The 14,873-nt window shown below is 42.9% G+C and overlaps 1 pseudogene; it reads right to left on the reverse strand.

Moving 5' to 3' along the window:
- The window catches only part of LOC106573142 (centrosomal protein of 290 kDa-like), a 49,462-nt pseudogene that overhangs the window by 9,828 nt on the left and 24,761 nt on the right, over nt 1-14,873 (reverse strand).

Consider the following 14,873-nt stretch of genomic DNA (forward strand, 5'->3'; position numbering starts at 1 on the left):
TTTTTGGACTCATTCAGCAGTATTTACCTGATTAAACACAATACCATTGGAAATGAATGGTCAATTAAAGGTCTTTTTTAAAACATGCACATTATAAACTGCACACGCACCAGAAACCCTGTTGTTTTGTCAAGTGGCAATGAATCACTTAACGATTAGGAGGGGGGATATACACTGTTGAAACTACCACAACTCAAAAACCACATGGACACTGGAGATATTTGTACATCACTAGTTAGAGGACAACCTGCAAAACACAGTCAGCTACATTTTTGAATGTTGCATTTTGAAATGAGGGGCACCAACCAAACAAAGACAAATGCAACACTGTTTTGTCAATCACTCATATCGATTATCACATTGAAATAAATTGCACGAGAGGTGGCAGATGAGGTTGCACATCCTGTTAAAACTAACACAGCTCAAAAACCACACAAAATCTGATAATAATTTGTAGATCACCGGTTAGAGGACAGCGACAGTAGCTACATTTTGAAGTGTTGCATTTTCATTTAAGTGGGTCACCAATGTGGTAAGTGTAACCACAGAAGGCTTGCAAAACAGACCAAACAGACAAGACCGGGATTTGGGGTTTGAGAAGTCAATGAAAGAAGTGAAAAATTCTTCCTTACGTTGTTAATTTACTCAAAATCTAAAGGTGCAACCTAGATTTGAGTCAATGTTTTAAGTAGTTGAACATGTTATTATTCCAACCTTGTGAATGTCACAAACTGACACGTTTTCATTTTTGTCAAAAACAACTTTATATCGAAGGAGTGCCTTTGATTTGATGGCCTGCACATGCGCAGTTTGGTGCGAGACGACCGTTATGCCCGATGTCCACCAGATTAATATGCATTTGGTTTTGCCGATATCTAGCCCGCATTTTACATACCTAATGCACATATGCTTCGCTTTTGAACTAGCTAAAAGCTAGTTTGTACCACCACATGTTAAAGCAACGCACAAGTTGAATAATATTGAACGCATGCGGTACACAGAACACACCGCAACCTAGTGCGGCACTGCCAAAGTAGCGTTGTGGACTGCTTCATTGACAATGAATGGCAATCGCTGCCAGGCAAGGCTCTGCTGATATCCAGGTGTACAGTAAGTTTAAGTGGTAAGGTGTTGGGACTGCTGTTGGGACTCCGCTGTTGCGCCAACTTTATGTAGGACCTAACAGTTTGAGGGCACAGGTGTGTCACCATTATAGTGCAATTAATGTATTGTTTAGTGTTGTGTTCTGTAGTGGTTTGCTGGCAAGATTTACATGCTAAAATCGCCACTGTATTGGGTGTACAACTGTCAATTACACCATTATTTAATCTGCAGTTATTCTTCTGCTATTTATTCTGTTACCAATACTATTTCCATGATAAAGTTTACAATTATTATATCTCATCTTAACTAAATGCAATCTATGAGCTACCAAAATGTAAGTAGGTATATCTAGCTGTCTGATAATACAGTCTGATGAAAATGGCTTGGAGTGCATTGAGTCAATGTTCCTAAACATAGCAATGTGAATGCAAAGAGGACTTGGACCACAAAATAGGTGAAGTGAACTGGCAAGAGAGTTGAGTCCTCATTCAAAAACAAGGGCAGCATGTGAATCCAAAGAGAACGGAGTTATTTAGCTTATTTTTTTCTTTGTTGCAGAGTTCACTTTAAAGAGCACTGAGATTGGTTATTTTAAAGAGGATTATATGTGAAAACACCTAAAATAGGAATGCATCGGTCGGCAGGAGCACAAACCGATTCAAACATTACGTGGTTCACTAATGTTTTTAACTCATTGTTTTATTCTGAATAAAGCTGCATTATATTAATTGGCTAAATGCCATGCTTATGTCTAAAGATAAATATTGTCATAGTACTAGCTCACAACATTTTTAATCTGCAAAAATGACAAGTTTATCAGTGGGTGATGTTGATTTCTGATAAAAAGTGGGGGGACAAAAAGCATAAATTGCCCCCACCCCTAATCTGATAGTAGGGTGGTAGATACTCAGTCTGCCCTATGGCTCAAATCACGTACTTACATACACCTGACATCACACACATGTAAAATAAATTGGTGCATCAAATCATATCGCAACAATTCGTTCCCCTAATCAAACTGAATCCCACCGAATAGTTCTTAAACTAAAACAGATAGTTCCTATATCTTATCGGAGGCCATGCATCTGGATGCGTATCGAATCCTTCATGAAAGGAGAGATGCACATCCCTATAGTATATGTTGCCCACTCACAAACCATTGCAACAATGACATATATTTCTCACTCATTTAAACATTTAGAGAGTAAAAAAATCCTCTCAAACACAATTTAACTGGACGGTCTAGATTAGAGCCTCCATAGTGTCTGTGTAGCAGCTTGGACATTTGACGTCCGTAATAATAAGACTGTCCCTACACCCTAGTTTACTAATTGAACACAGAAATCAGTATGAGTGTGACACACACCTGCAGGCCGCTATTGAGCCTCTTGATTCTCTGTTTGAGCTCCTGGATCTCATCTCTCTCCTCCTTCTCCCCCTGCAGCTTGCTCTGGGTCTTCAGGCTCTTCTGGAGGTCCCTGTTAAGGCCCTTCACCTCCTCCTTCAGGGTGTTCTCCCTCCTACACCCCACCTTCACAGCCTCCTTCGCTCCTTGGAGCTCCTCGTTTAGCTCCTGAACACGAGCCTGATGGGAATTGGGAATAACCTTGCGATTAACATCTCTTGTGTATGCAATGGATGTATTGTGCTGCTTCATGATATGTTTCTATACTTCCAGTGTAAATGCAGATAGATTCCGTGACATGTCTGGCTGGGAATGAAAACATTTAATCAGGAGAATGTTAGTCCTTTGTGTTTATAGTTTGAAATGATGTAAGTGTTAGTGTTTATGAGCAAAGTAGCTATTAGCCTAGTAGCGAATATGCTATGAGAGAGTGTGTGATAACCAACCTTGAGTTCCTTGGTGTGCTTGTCTACCAGCACATCGAGGTTCTCCTCTCTGTGAGTTGCGATGGATATGATATGCTGCTTAGCATGGGATGTCATCTCTGCCCTCAGCTTCAACAGGGCCTTACTCAGAGCCTGAGACATAGACAAAGGGGGAGAAAGGGAAAAACGAGAGTCATAAGACACTACTGTACACAGGGTCAGTTGTAGAGAGATAAGACCAAAAGACAAGGCCAATAGGTATCTCTCTAGTCTTCACCTTCAGTTGTTTCTCTTTCTGGTTGAGCTGTGATTTGAGTCTCTCCACCAGGTTATTCATGGTATTGCTGGGTCGAGCGGACGTTTCTGGGCCTCCAGCTCTGTGCGGAGGTAGTGCAGCTCCTTCTCCATCTGACCCAGCTAAGCCCGCTGCTCCTCAGCCTCCCCTGACAGGGCCTTAGCCTAGGCTGCATGATGCTCCTCCAGCCTGGAACACACACAGTGGGGTTAGGCTAAGCTAAACCCAGGGCACAGGCCAACTTGGTTAAACACTGTTTGTATCAAATCAAATTTTATTGGTCACATACACATGGTTAGCAGATGTTATTGCGAGTGTAGCGAAATGCTTGTGCTTCTAATTCCGACAGTGCAGCAATATCTAAAAAGTAGTCTAACAATTCCACAACAACTACCTAATACACACAAATTTACGTAAAGGAATGGAATAAGAATATATACATATAAATATACGGATGAGCAATGACCGAGCGGCATAGGCAAGATGCAATAGATGGTATAAAATATAGTATATACATATGAGACGAGTAATGCAAGATATGTAAACATGATTAAAGTGACTAGTGATCAATGGGATGAAATTATATTAACAAAGACAATTTAAGAAAAAACTGTTTTATATATTTAAAATGGCTAATACTTTCACTTTATCCTTGACCATTTCTATCAGAAAATCTATTATATTATAATGTAATCCATTTCCAGGCCTGGGATGCGATCAAGCCAGTGACTTCCTTTCTCTGAGGTGTGTGCCTTGGCCTGCATGGCTGTGAAGTTCCTCTGCCTGTCCAGCTCTTTAGTGAGGCCTTTCAGCCGGTCAGTCAGGGAGGAGTGAAAAGGTGTCCCCAAATAAAGAACAATGAGTGACATCATAAAAGTCCATAGCAATGCTGTATTTGAGGTAGAGATCATTGATCCAGACTTACAAAATTCTGGGAACTTCCACCTGGGATTTCTGAACCAAGACCAAGAGAGACACATTAGAGAGTGTGGGACTATGTTACATACCAGCGCAGTTTGTTTGAAGCGGTCCAGGGAGGTGTCAGTGTGCAGGTCCAGTTTCTGGTGCAGTGTCCTCACCTCCTCATATCTCCTGGTGATGTCCTCCTGCTCCTGGGGTAACAGAGGAAGGCCAAAGATGTCAGAACCATCCCAGTACACATCAAAATCACACACAGACAGACAAACAAGTGTATGCACATAACAGAGACACGGCAAAATAGCATCTTGCACCCTCTCTTTCGCACATACTCTCTACATACATTTACATTTTAGGAATTTAGCAGATGCTCTTATCCAGAGCGACTTACAGGAGCAAATTAGGGTAAAGGGCCTTGCTCAAGGGCACAGACAGATTCAAACAAACGACCTTTCGGTTACTGGCCCAACGCTCTTGACCGTTAGGATACCTGCCGCCCCATCAAAACATTAGTTGGACTTTCACTCCAAATTGGTTGGTATACAAGAAAGATGTGTACATAATGTCTTGTAGCTCTCTTATAGTTCTATATCTATTGTATTTACCTGTAGGTAAATACAATAGGTTCTGGTACTTCTTAAGGACCTCTTCCATGTGATCCAGGAGGCCCTGCAGGTTGTTGATGGTCTGGTGTGCCACTTTGAGGGCTGGTTGGCTCTCTGCCTGGTCCTGCTGGTGCTTGGCCAGGTTTGCCAGGAGTCTCTCCCTTTCTGCAGCCGTAGGGAGCCGCAGACGCAGCTCGTTGATATCCCTGTCCATAGAAAGGACATTCTGCTCTGCCTTCCACAGGGCTGACTCCTTCTTTCAGCTTCTGCACAGGGAGAACAAAAAGAAAGACAGGCTCAGAGATGATGGCTATGTTCCAATATCCATACTAGCATACCCCTTAGAATGCAAGGCTAATAGACTTATACAATGCCCTTGTCACAGAGGTACTTCTCAACCTGATTCCAAGCTGTTGCCTTGAAGCGCGCGTCAGTGGTATTGGAAGTCCGCTGTAATGTGTATACTAAGGAGCTGAAAGTAATACTGTACCTCATCCAGAGTTCTGCAGGTGAACTAGGTCTTCAGCATGGTGCGGACGTTATCTTTGATTTTCCCCAAGGCAAAGTCCAGCTGGTGGACTAGGGGCAGGCTGGGGTCTGGCAGAGCACCAGTAGCCTCTTCAAACACACCAGGGTTAAGTGAGACTAAGACTCAAAATTGGTTGACTTGGCAGCAAATGGTTTGAGACAGTGTTACTTATGATTAATTTATCATGCATGGCTAAATGATTTATTGAACATGAATTGAGCATTCAAGTACAGTCATTCCTATTGGCAGAAAGTTGGAAGGAAGGAAGAGGTGGTGTTTGCTTGGTTGGGCCTAGGACATTTTACATTGAACTCGTCATTACATCTGGTTGGCAAGCATGAGAATGGTTTGTGTATGTAGTGTATGGTCGATGAAACAGTGGAGCATGTGTTGTTGTATTGTTGTAAGTATGTTAAAGAGAGGGACAGATTGAGGTGTAGGGTCAATGACGTTGGATGGAGTTGGGGATGAGGAGGGTCTGTTAGAAGTTAGTAGGGATCTTTTTTACTTTCTTAGTAGTACAGAATTAGGTAGGAGGATTTAGGATTATGGGTTTGTTTCATAGCAATGTAGAGCTATATAGACCGTGAATGACCACACACCAGTACAGTAGGAGGTGGCATGCACCTTAAACGCTTGTTTGCAGACCGCCATTATACTACAAAAAAAGAAGAATAGGATGCCATTTGGGGTACAACCAGTGTGTGTGTGTCTGGTGTTAGACAGGACCTTCTGGGTAGAGCCGATGATTTGGTTCTGCTGTTTCTCATAGAGGTAAAGCTGGCGCTCCAACTCCACCACTCTCTGATCCCAAGACAATTGTAGCTCCTCCTGAACCTGGGGGTGGGGGAGAGACAAAGGGTGTTTCTTAAAATGCATTCTACCATGCTCCACACTCTCATGCTCCGAGTTCGTTCGCCGAGGAAGTTCTCTTGAGTATGTTCTTGTGAGGACGAGAGTGTGGAGACAAAATAAAAATGTGCACTTGAGAACCACTGCACACTCCCATGCTACTGCATTACCTTTGACCAATACAGGCGAAACAGGATAACTAGGCCTACATAAAGCAAACGCAAGCTTGTAATTGTGCATTTGAAAGTATTCAGACACCTTGACATTTTACACATTTTGTTATGTTACAGCCTTATTCTAAAATGTATTGTTTTTTTCCTCATCAATCTACTCACAATACCCCATAATGACAAAGCAAATGTATAAAAAAAATAAAACTGAAATACCTTAATTACATAAGTATTCAGACCCTTTACCATGAGACTCGAAATTGGGCTCAGGTGCTGTTTCCATTGATCATCCTTGAGATGTTTTAATTGATTGGACATGATTTGGAAAGGCACACACCTGTCTATATAAGGTCCCACGGTTGACAGTGCATGTCAGAGCAAAAACCAAGCCATGAGGTCGAAGGAATTGTCTGAGAGCTCCGAGACAGGATTGTGTCGTGTCACAGATCTGGAGAAGGGTACCAAAAATGTCTGCAGCATTGAAGGTCTCCAAGAACACATTGGCCTCCATCATTCTTAAACGGAATAAGTTTTGAACCACCAAGACTCTTCCTAGAGCTGGCTGCCTGTCCAAACTGAGCAATAGGGGGAGAAGGGCCTTGGTCAGGGAGGTGACCAAGAACCAAATGGTAACTCTGACAGAGCTCCAGAGTTCCTCTGTGGAGATAGGAGAACCTTCCAGAAGGACAACCATCTCTGCAGCACTCCACCAATCAGGCCTTTGTCGTAGAGTGGCCAGATGGAAGCCACTCCTCAGTAAAAGGCACGACAGCCTGCTTGGAGTTTGATAAAAGGCACCTAAATGACTCAAAAGGCACCTAAATGTCCTGAATGTCAAGCGTCACGTCTGGAGGAAACCTGGCACCATCCCTACGGTGAAGCATGGTGGTGGCTGCTGTGGGGATGTTTTTCAGCGGCAGGGACAGGGAGACTAGTCAGGATCGAGGGAAAGATGAACAGAGCAAAGTACAGAGAGATCCTTGATGAAAACCTGCTCCAGAGCACTGAGGACCTCAGATTGGGGCGAAGGTTCACCTTCTAACAGGACAACGACCCTAAGCACACAGCCAAGCCAACGCAGGAGTTGCTTCGGGACAATGTCCTTGAGTGGCCCAGCTAGAGCCCGGACTTGAACCCGATCGAACATCTCTGGAGAGACCTGAAAATAGCTGTGCAGTGACAGAAGGATCAGTAGTAGAAACGTAGAATGCTATATAAATAGCATGAAATTGGACTACTGCGCAAATGAGGGGTATTGTGAGACTATAGTAATGGGCCGTGTTGGAAGTAGCAATGGTTACTTTTGTAAAATTGTCGGTATATCAGTAATGACGACTCATGTCACATGGATTGGTTAGTGGTAACTGGGGGACCGATGGGAGGACAGAGGATGCTGTTATTCAAATATCACAAATGATGTTGTCAGGAAATAACCCATGTGTTGCAGTGTGCATATCCTCAGGTAGAACCAAGATATAACCAAGGGCACGGGCTGAATTCTGGAGATTGAGTGTAAATCAAGAGACACCAGGCAGGGGTGTTGGAACAGCATTGCTTTGAGAGACACACTACTTCGAACAGTACCTGCAGTGGTTAAGATCGTCATGTCACTCCTTGGGGGGTGCATAGTTTTCACGTGAACTGAGGTCCAACTGCATAATGGGTGAGTGAAGACACCATGACACAGGAAGCGGAGCGAGAGAGAGACTAGATTCCACTGTAAGACATACAGATGGTTGGGTCTAGAAATTACTATAAACCTCATAGTTGGTTTGGGGTTGTCACGACTCCCGCCGAAGTCGGCCCCTCTCCTTGTTCGGGCGGCGTTCGGCGGTCGACGTCACCGGCTAACTAGTTGCCACCGATCGATGTTTCACTGTTCGTTTGGTTTTGTCTTTATTGTGTACACCTGTTTTTGATTTCCCTATTTAACCCTCTGCATTTCCTGTTTGTCTTGTTGGTGATTGTTTCCTGTTTTGTGTTGTTGGAGGTGTTTCTCCAAACAATGTATTTTTTCTATGAGAAGATTTGTTGATATTTTGAGTAAACATGTTTGTTTACATTTATCCCTGTGTCCTGCGCCTGACTCCTCTACTTCTCTAAGAAATCCATTACAGGGGTTTAGCTGCTTTATGGGTTAATGCATCATATGATAGAGAATAGAGGGGTAATGGTACTGTGAACAATGTGTTGAAGGCATTGATGTAAAAGCAGATACAGTGCTGAGTTCCCTCAAGAGGATGGAACGTGGATTAGGGATACGTACTTGCATATCAGGTGTCGTGCCTATCATGTGAAATGGAGAAGATGGGGAACAAAGTGAAAATGACATGACTTGGGAACACTTCTCGGAACCTGGGGCCTAAAGGGGAAGACTGGGTGAAAGCATGAGGAAGCTTTTTAGAGCTTTAATTTTTGTGGAACCCAGCAGGAAACTATCTTGGAGGCATAGAGTCAGGTGAAGAGAGAGTGGGAATTGTCATGGTTTCAGACGTGTATATATACTGCTCAAAAAAATAAAGGGAACACTTAAACAACACATCCTAGATCTGAATGAAACAAATAATCTTATTAAATAATTTTTTCTTTACATAGTTGAATGTGCTGTCAACAAAATCACACAAAAATAATCTATGGAAATCCAATTTATCAACCCATGGAGGTCTGGATTTGGAGTCACACTCAAAATTAAAGTGGAAAACCACACTACAGGCTGATCCAACTTTGATGTAATGTCCTTAAAACAAGTCAAAATGAGGCTCAGTAGTGTGTGTGGCCTCCACGTGCCTGTATGACCTCCCTACAATGCCTGGGCATGCTCCTGATGAGGTGGCGGATGGACTCCTGAGGGATCTCCTCCCAGACCTGGACTAAAGCATCCGCCAACTCCTGGACAGTCTGTGGTGCAACGTGGCGTTGGTGGATGGAGCGAGACATGATGTCCCAGATGTGCTCAATTGGATTCAGGTCTGGGGAACGGGCGGGCCAGTCTATAGCATCAATGCATTCCTCTTGCAGGAACTGCTGACACACTCCAGCCACATGAGGTCTAGCATTGTCTTGCATTAGGAGGAACCCAGGGCCAACCGCACCAGCATATGGTCTCACAAGGGGTCTGAGGATCTCATCTCGGTACCTAATGGCAGTCAGGCTACCTCTGGCGAGCACATGGAGGGCTGTGCGGCCCCCCAAAGAAATGCCACCCCACACAATGACTGACCCACCGCCAAACCGGTCATGCTGGAGGATGTTGCAGGCAGCAGAACGTTCTCCACGGCGTCTCCAGACTCTGTCACGTCTGTCACGTGCTCTGTGTGAACTTGCTTTATTCTGTGAAGAGCACAGGGCGCCAGTGGCGAATTTGCCAATCTTGGTGTTCTCTGGCAAATGCCAAACGTCCTGCACGGTGTTGGGCTGTAAGCACAACCCCCACCTGTGGACGTCGGGCCCTCATACCACCCTCATGGAGTCTGTTTCTGACCGTTTGAGCAGACACATGCACATTTGTGGCCTGCTGGAGATCATTTTGCAGGGCTCTGGCAGTGCTTCTCCTGCTCCTCCTTGCACAAAGGCGGAGGTAGCGGTCCTGCTGCTGGGTTGTTGGCCTCCTCCACGTCCCCTGATGTACTGGCTTGTCTCCTGGTAGTGCCTCCATGCTCTGGACACTACGCTGACAGACACAGCAAACCTTCTTGCCACAGCTCGCATTGATGTGCCATCCTGGATGAGCTGCACTACCTGAGCCACTTGTGTGGGTTGTAGACTCCGTCTCATGCTACCACTAGAGTGAAAGCACCGCCAGCATTCAAAAGTGACCAAAACATCAGCCAGGAAGCATAGGAACTGAGAAGTGGTCTGTGGTCCCCACCTGTAGAACCACTCCTTTATTGGGGGTGTCTTGCTAATTGCCTATAATTTCCACCTGTTGTCTATTCCATTTGCACAACAGCATGTGAAATTTATTGTCAATCAGTGTTGCTTCCTAAGTGGACAGTTTGATTTCAAAGAAGTGTGATTGACTTGGAGTTACATTGTGTTGTTTAAGTGTTCCCTTTATTTTTTTGAGCAGTGTATATGCATAGATAATCACATTGTTAATACTGTTATGTTTTATGTTTGTTTGTTGCTTTCCAAGTCTTGTGCCATCACTCTCTTAGGAAAGTGGAGAAGGGAAAGTGGAGAAGCCAAAGCCGCTCCATCTGACATATAATAAGACCGCAGATTCAGCTGGAATGACATTTTGTTATGTGATGATAGATGGGAATAAAATTGTGTGATCACAGTATAGAGGCCATAAGTCTATGAATTTGTACACCTCGCGGCGACTGGTTGTTCATTTGTTTGTTTAATTCATGTTTTATAATAATTTGTTCTTTTTTTTATTATTCATGTTTTATTATTATTCTTTATTCATTTAAGTAATTCCCAAGTTTATGTAAAGTGAACATTAGGACGCTATTGTTCAAGAGGAAGGACTGTTGGGATGTGCTAAACTTTGAACATTGAGATATTAAATGAATGATAGGAAATGAAAGAGACTGGGTTATGTTAGAAGTTAATGGTTCTCAGAAGAAAGAAGGCGGCTTTGGAATGTGTATTAGATGAAAGAGGGGTTGAGGTCAGGAGGTGAGGACAGATTCTCTTAAGAGAGTAATAAATGTTTGGAATCCTGTTACCCTCTTTATTAGCTTCCTGTAGAGCCATAAAATGTAAGGATTGGAGAGAAAGGGGAGTGTCTTAAGTAGGATGCATATAAACTGTGAAGTCTGAAATCTTTAGCTGTCTGTTTTCAGCTGTACAGAACCTTTGGGGAATGATTCAACTTGGTTAAAGCTTCTATAGTGTCCGTGAGTTATTTACTCTGAAAAATAAGAACCTAACAATATTGTGTTAAATGCTCTACAACAAAACTTTCTTGGTGTCCAACAAGCTTTCTCAACCCTTAACCTTGTTCTGAACACCTCCAAAACAAAGGTCATGTGGTAAGAAGTATGCCCCTCCTCCCACAGATGTTATTACTACCTCTGAGGGTTTAGAGCTTGAGGTAGTCACCTCATACAAGTACTTGGGAGTATGGCTAGACGGTGTACTGTCCTTCTCTCAGCACATATCAAAGCTGCAGGCTAAAGTTAAATCTAGACAGTGGTTCCTCCTTTAAAAGTTGCGTCATACTGCGGCACACCTTGCAGGCTGCCGCAGCATTCTGTGGCACGTCATTTAATTGTCAGACATTTTTTCTGTTACTGCAAGTTAGTGCTAGTTTGACCACCAGAGGGCATATTTGAGAAGCATTTGATAGTCTTCCATATTGGCATTACCAGAGACAGGGAGGGCATGTGGGAGACCGGGGTTCAATTCCCAGATGGGGAGGAATGAGTAGGCTGTCCTTGTCAATAAGAATTTGTCCTTAACTGATTCCATATGTGTTATTTCATAGTTGTGATGTCTTCACTATTATTCTACAATGTAGAAAATAGTACAAATAAAGAAAAATTCTGAAATGAGTAGGTGTGTTCAAACTTTTGACTGGTACTTGCTTAATTAATTTGATTAATGTGATGATGTTTTTATTCCATAAAAAAAAAAAAAAAACTCTGGGTGTCTGTTAGGATGGAACGGAAAATATGGCGCTGTACAACGTGACGCTCATAAATTCAGAGCGTTGTCAGATTGTCAGTTTGTAAATTCAGACTGTTTCGCTCTCACGTTGTAGGGTTGATTTGAGCGTTCTGGCCTTACAACGGCAGTCAGGCTCCCAAGCTAACGTTGGCTAGCTTGCTAGAAACTTCCAGACACAAATGAGACCATTCTGACCATTTTACTCGCCTTAGCAAAGATGGTTAGGCAGTTTTCGTGTTAACCAGAGCGTTGGTGACTGCTGCTGGAAACAATTTAATTATGCTTTTTTGCCGACGTTTACTGACACCAGCCATATTCAACGGGTGTTAAGCGCTCATAAATTCATTATTCTGCACTCTGGTTCTAAGACGAGAGTGCTCTGAAATCGGTGTAGATAGCCAGAGCAAATTTACGAAAGCACCCAAATGTCCATTGAGAACGCACGACTATACCATTTAGCTAAGCTAAGAATGACGGGAATAATCAAGTCAATAAACGTTGGGTAGTTAGATAGCCTATAGTTAATATACTGTCAAGTTTGATGTGTAGATAGCTAACATACCGGTACATACTGCTGTAATGATATGCTATGTGATTCGTAAGGACAGCGTAGCTAACAAATTGTCAGCCAACATAATGTGTAAGGTAACTTATTTGAAAAGTCCTTACTTTATTACGGTGAGTAGCAAGCTACCGCGAGTACACGCTCTATCGACTCTGCAGCTTGAGCATGGTTTTGCTGCAGTTGATAACCTTGCCCGAAGTCCAGCGCGCTGAGTGTTCAAAACCTGCTCCCTGCTTGTTTCATTTGAAGTCGTGCACAATTATCAGTTTATTATTTGGTTTATATTGCAAGTTAGAGACACAGTAGTGCATTGGGACCCAAACGCATAACTCTTCCTTGGTCGTTAGGGAAAACCTGGTCTGTGATAGGACAGGGTTTTTTCACACCAAGCTCAGCTGTTAGACTATTCTTAGGTAAAGGTTGAATAGTCTATTGTTCAGCTATTAGCCCCCCTCCCCAACCTGCAACAAATGAATGTCTTTTTGTCAAGAGCAAAACCTTTTTATTTTCAATCAAAAATAATTGTTCTGAAAGCAAAAAAGAGGCTTCAAAGTAAAAAAAGAAAAATGCTTGCAATCAAATATTTTGTAATAGAGCACAAAACTTTATGCATTTTATTCCCCAAAAATATTTAGAGAACAAAAAAATGTATTTGAAAACAAAACTATCAACCACCCTCCATTTTGGCCATTTTTTGAGTGTCAGTTTGGCTACAACTGTACAATTCTGTTCAGCCTTTCTTTCCGAAACAAAGGATGTCATAGCGGACACCTACAAAGAAGGATGATGGCATCTCAGGTAAGCAGCATTGGGCATTCTTCCGTCCTCCTACGTTTCAGTGTCGGTTCATAACGTTGCACTATATCATACATACATACATACATACATACATACATACATACATACATACATACATACATACATACATACATACATACATACATACATACATACATACAGTAAAAGGATAAATCATGCAATTATTATTTTCAAGCTAACCAAAAGCATTTAGCTACAAATGCCTGTACTCACCAATTTCAGTTGAATTAGTCTAACTTTCTTTCATGGCAACTCATAAGCATGCCATATCCTAATTGTTTCATATTGGATCTATAATCATATTTCATGACAGTGTAATGGTTCGTTTTTTTACAGGAGGATGAAAGAACACAATATGTCTGCCAGGGAATGTTATTCTGATATGTCAGATGAAGAGGTAGACCAGAAAGTCAGCGCCGTTAAGGCAAGGATGCCCCATGCGGGCTTTAGAATGGTCAAAGGAAGTCTCAGAGCAATGGGCCATCGTGTACAATGCAAAGAGTTAGGGAGTCTTTGCAGTGTGCAGACGGTGCAGGTATCATTGCCAGAATGATCCAGCTTCGTTGCATTGCTCAGCAAAAATACTCTGTTCCTGCTGCCGTCTCTTGTCCACATTGATACAAATCATAAATTGATAAGGTACTAAGATGTATAATGTCCCCATCAAATCTAAGAAGTTATTTTAACTTTTTTATTCTTACTTATTCATAGACAAATGTTCTATGATGTATGAAATTGGAGTTGTTCTTCATCAACTGGTAATACATAAATAATGAAGCAGGTTAAGTGGTTAAACATTTCACTTTTAATTCCACTGCTTTCTTTCAAGATACAACAGGTAAGTATATTATTTTGTATACATATTGCATATTTCCCATCACCCAATGAACAACCACAATACCAGTCTGGTGTTAAGCTTTCTGTGCTGTATTGACATATCCTGAAAATGACATCTGCAGTTGTCACGATTCCTACCGACGGTGGCGCCCCCTCCTGCTCGGGTGGCGCTCGGCGGTCGTCGTCACCGGCCTATTAGCTACCACCGATTCCCTTTTTGTTTTTCCCTTTTTTTTATGTTTTCTCACCTGCCCTGAGTTAGGTAATTAAGAGGGCTATTTAGTTCAGCTGGCCCGCACCCTATTGTGCGGGATTGTTTTTCTGTATGTCAACTGCGTTTGTTGACTGTGCTTGTTCATTGTATTTTTCCCTGTTGTTGGGAGACCTCTTATTTTTGTACGGGTGGTTCTTGATTAAAATTACCACACAGTGTTCGCTGCTTCCTGCGCTTCTTTCCGCCACACCACAGACAAGACACTACAGAATCCCGCACCACCAGAAGGAGCATGGAATCAGCGGGAGCAGCGGGCACTCCACTACCCTCAATGGAGGAACGTGTCCAGCACAATACATCGGTCCTGCATCGCATCGGATCCGCCATGGACCAGATGATGGAGAGGATGGAACGATGGGAGAGGAGTGGTATCCTCTCTCCACCTACACCCCCCCCCGATACAACCATCTCCTCCTCCTACGACGTCTGGCTCTGGCGCGCTTCGCCTGGCACTCC

Source organism: Salmo salar, chromosome ssa16 (genome assembly GCF_905237065.1).
Source record: "Salmo salar chromosome ssa16, Ssal_v3.1, whole genome shotgun sequence".
NCBI classification, from domain to species: Eukaryota; Metazoa; Chordata; class Actinopteri; order Salmoniformes; family Salmonidae; genus Salmo; species Salmo salar.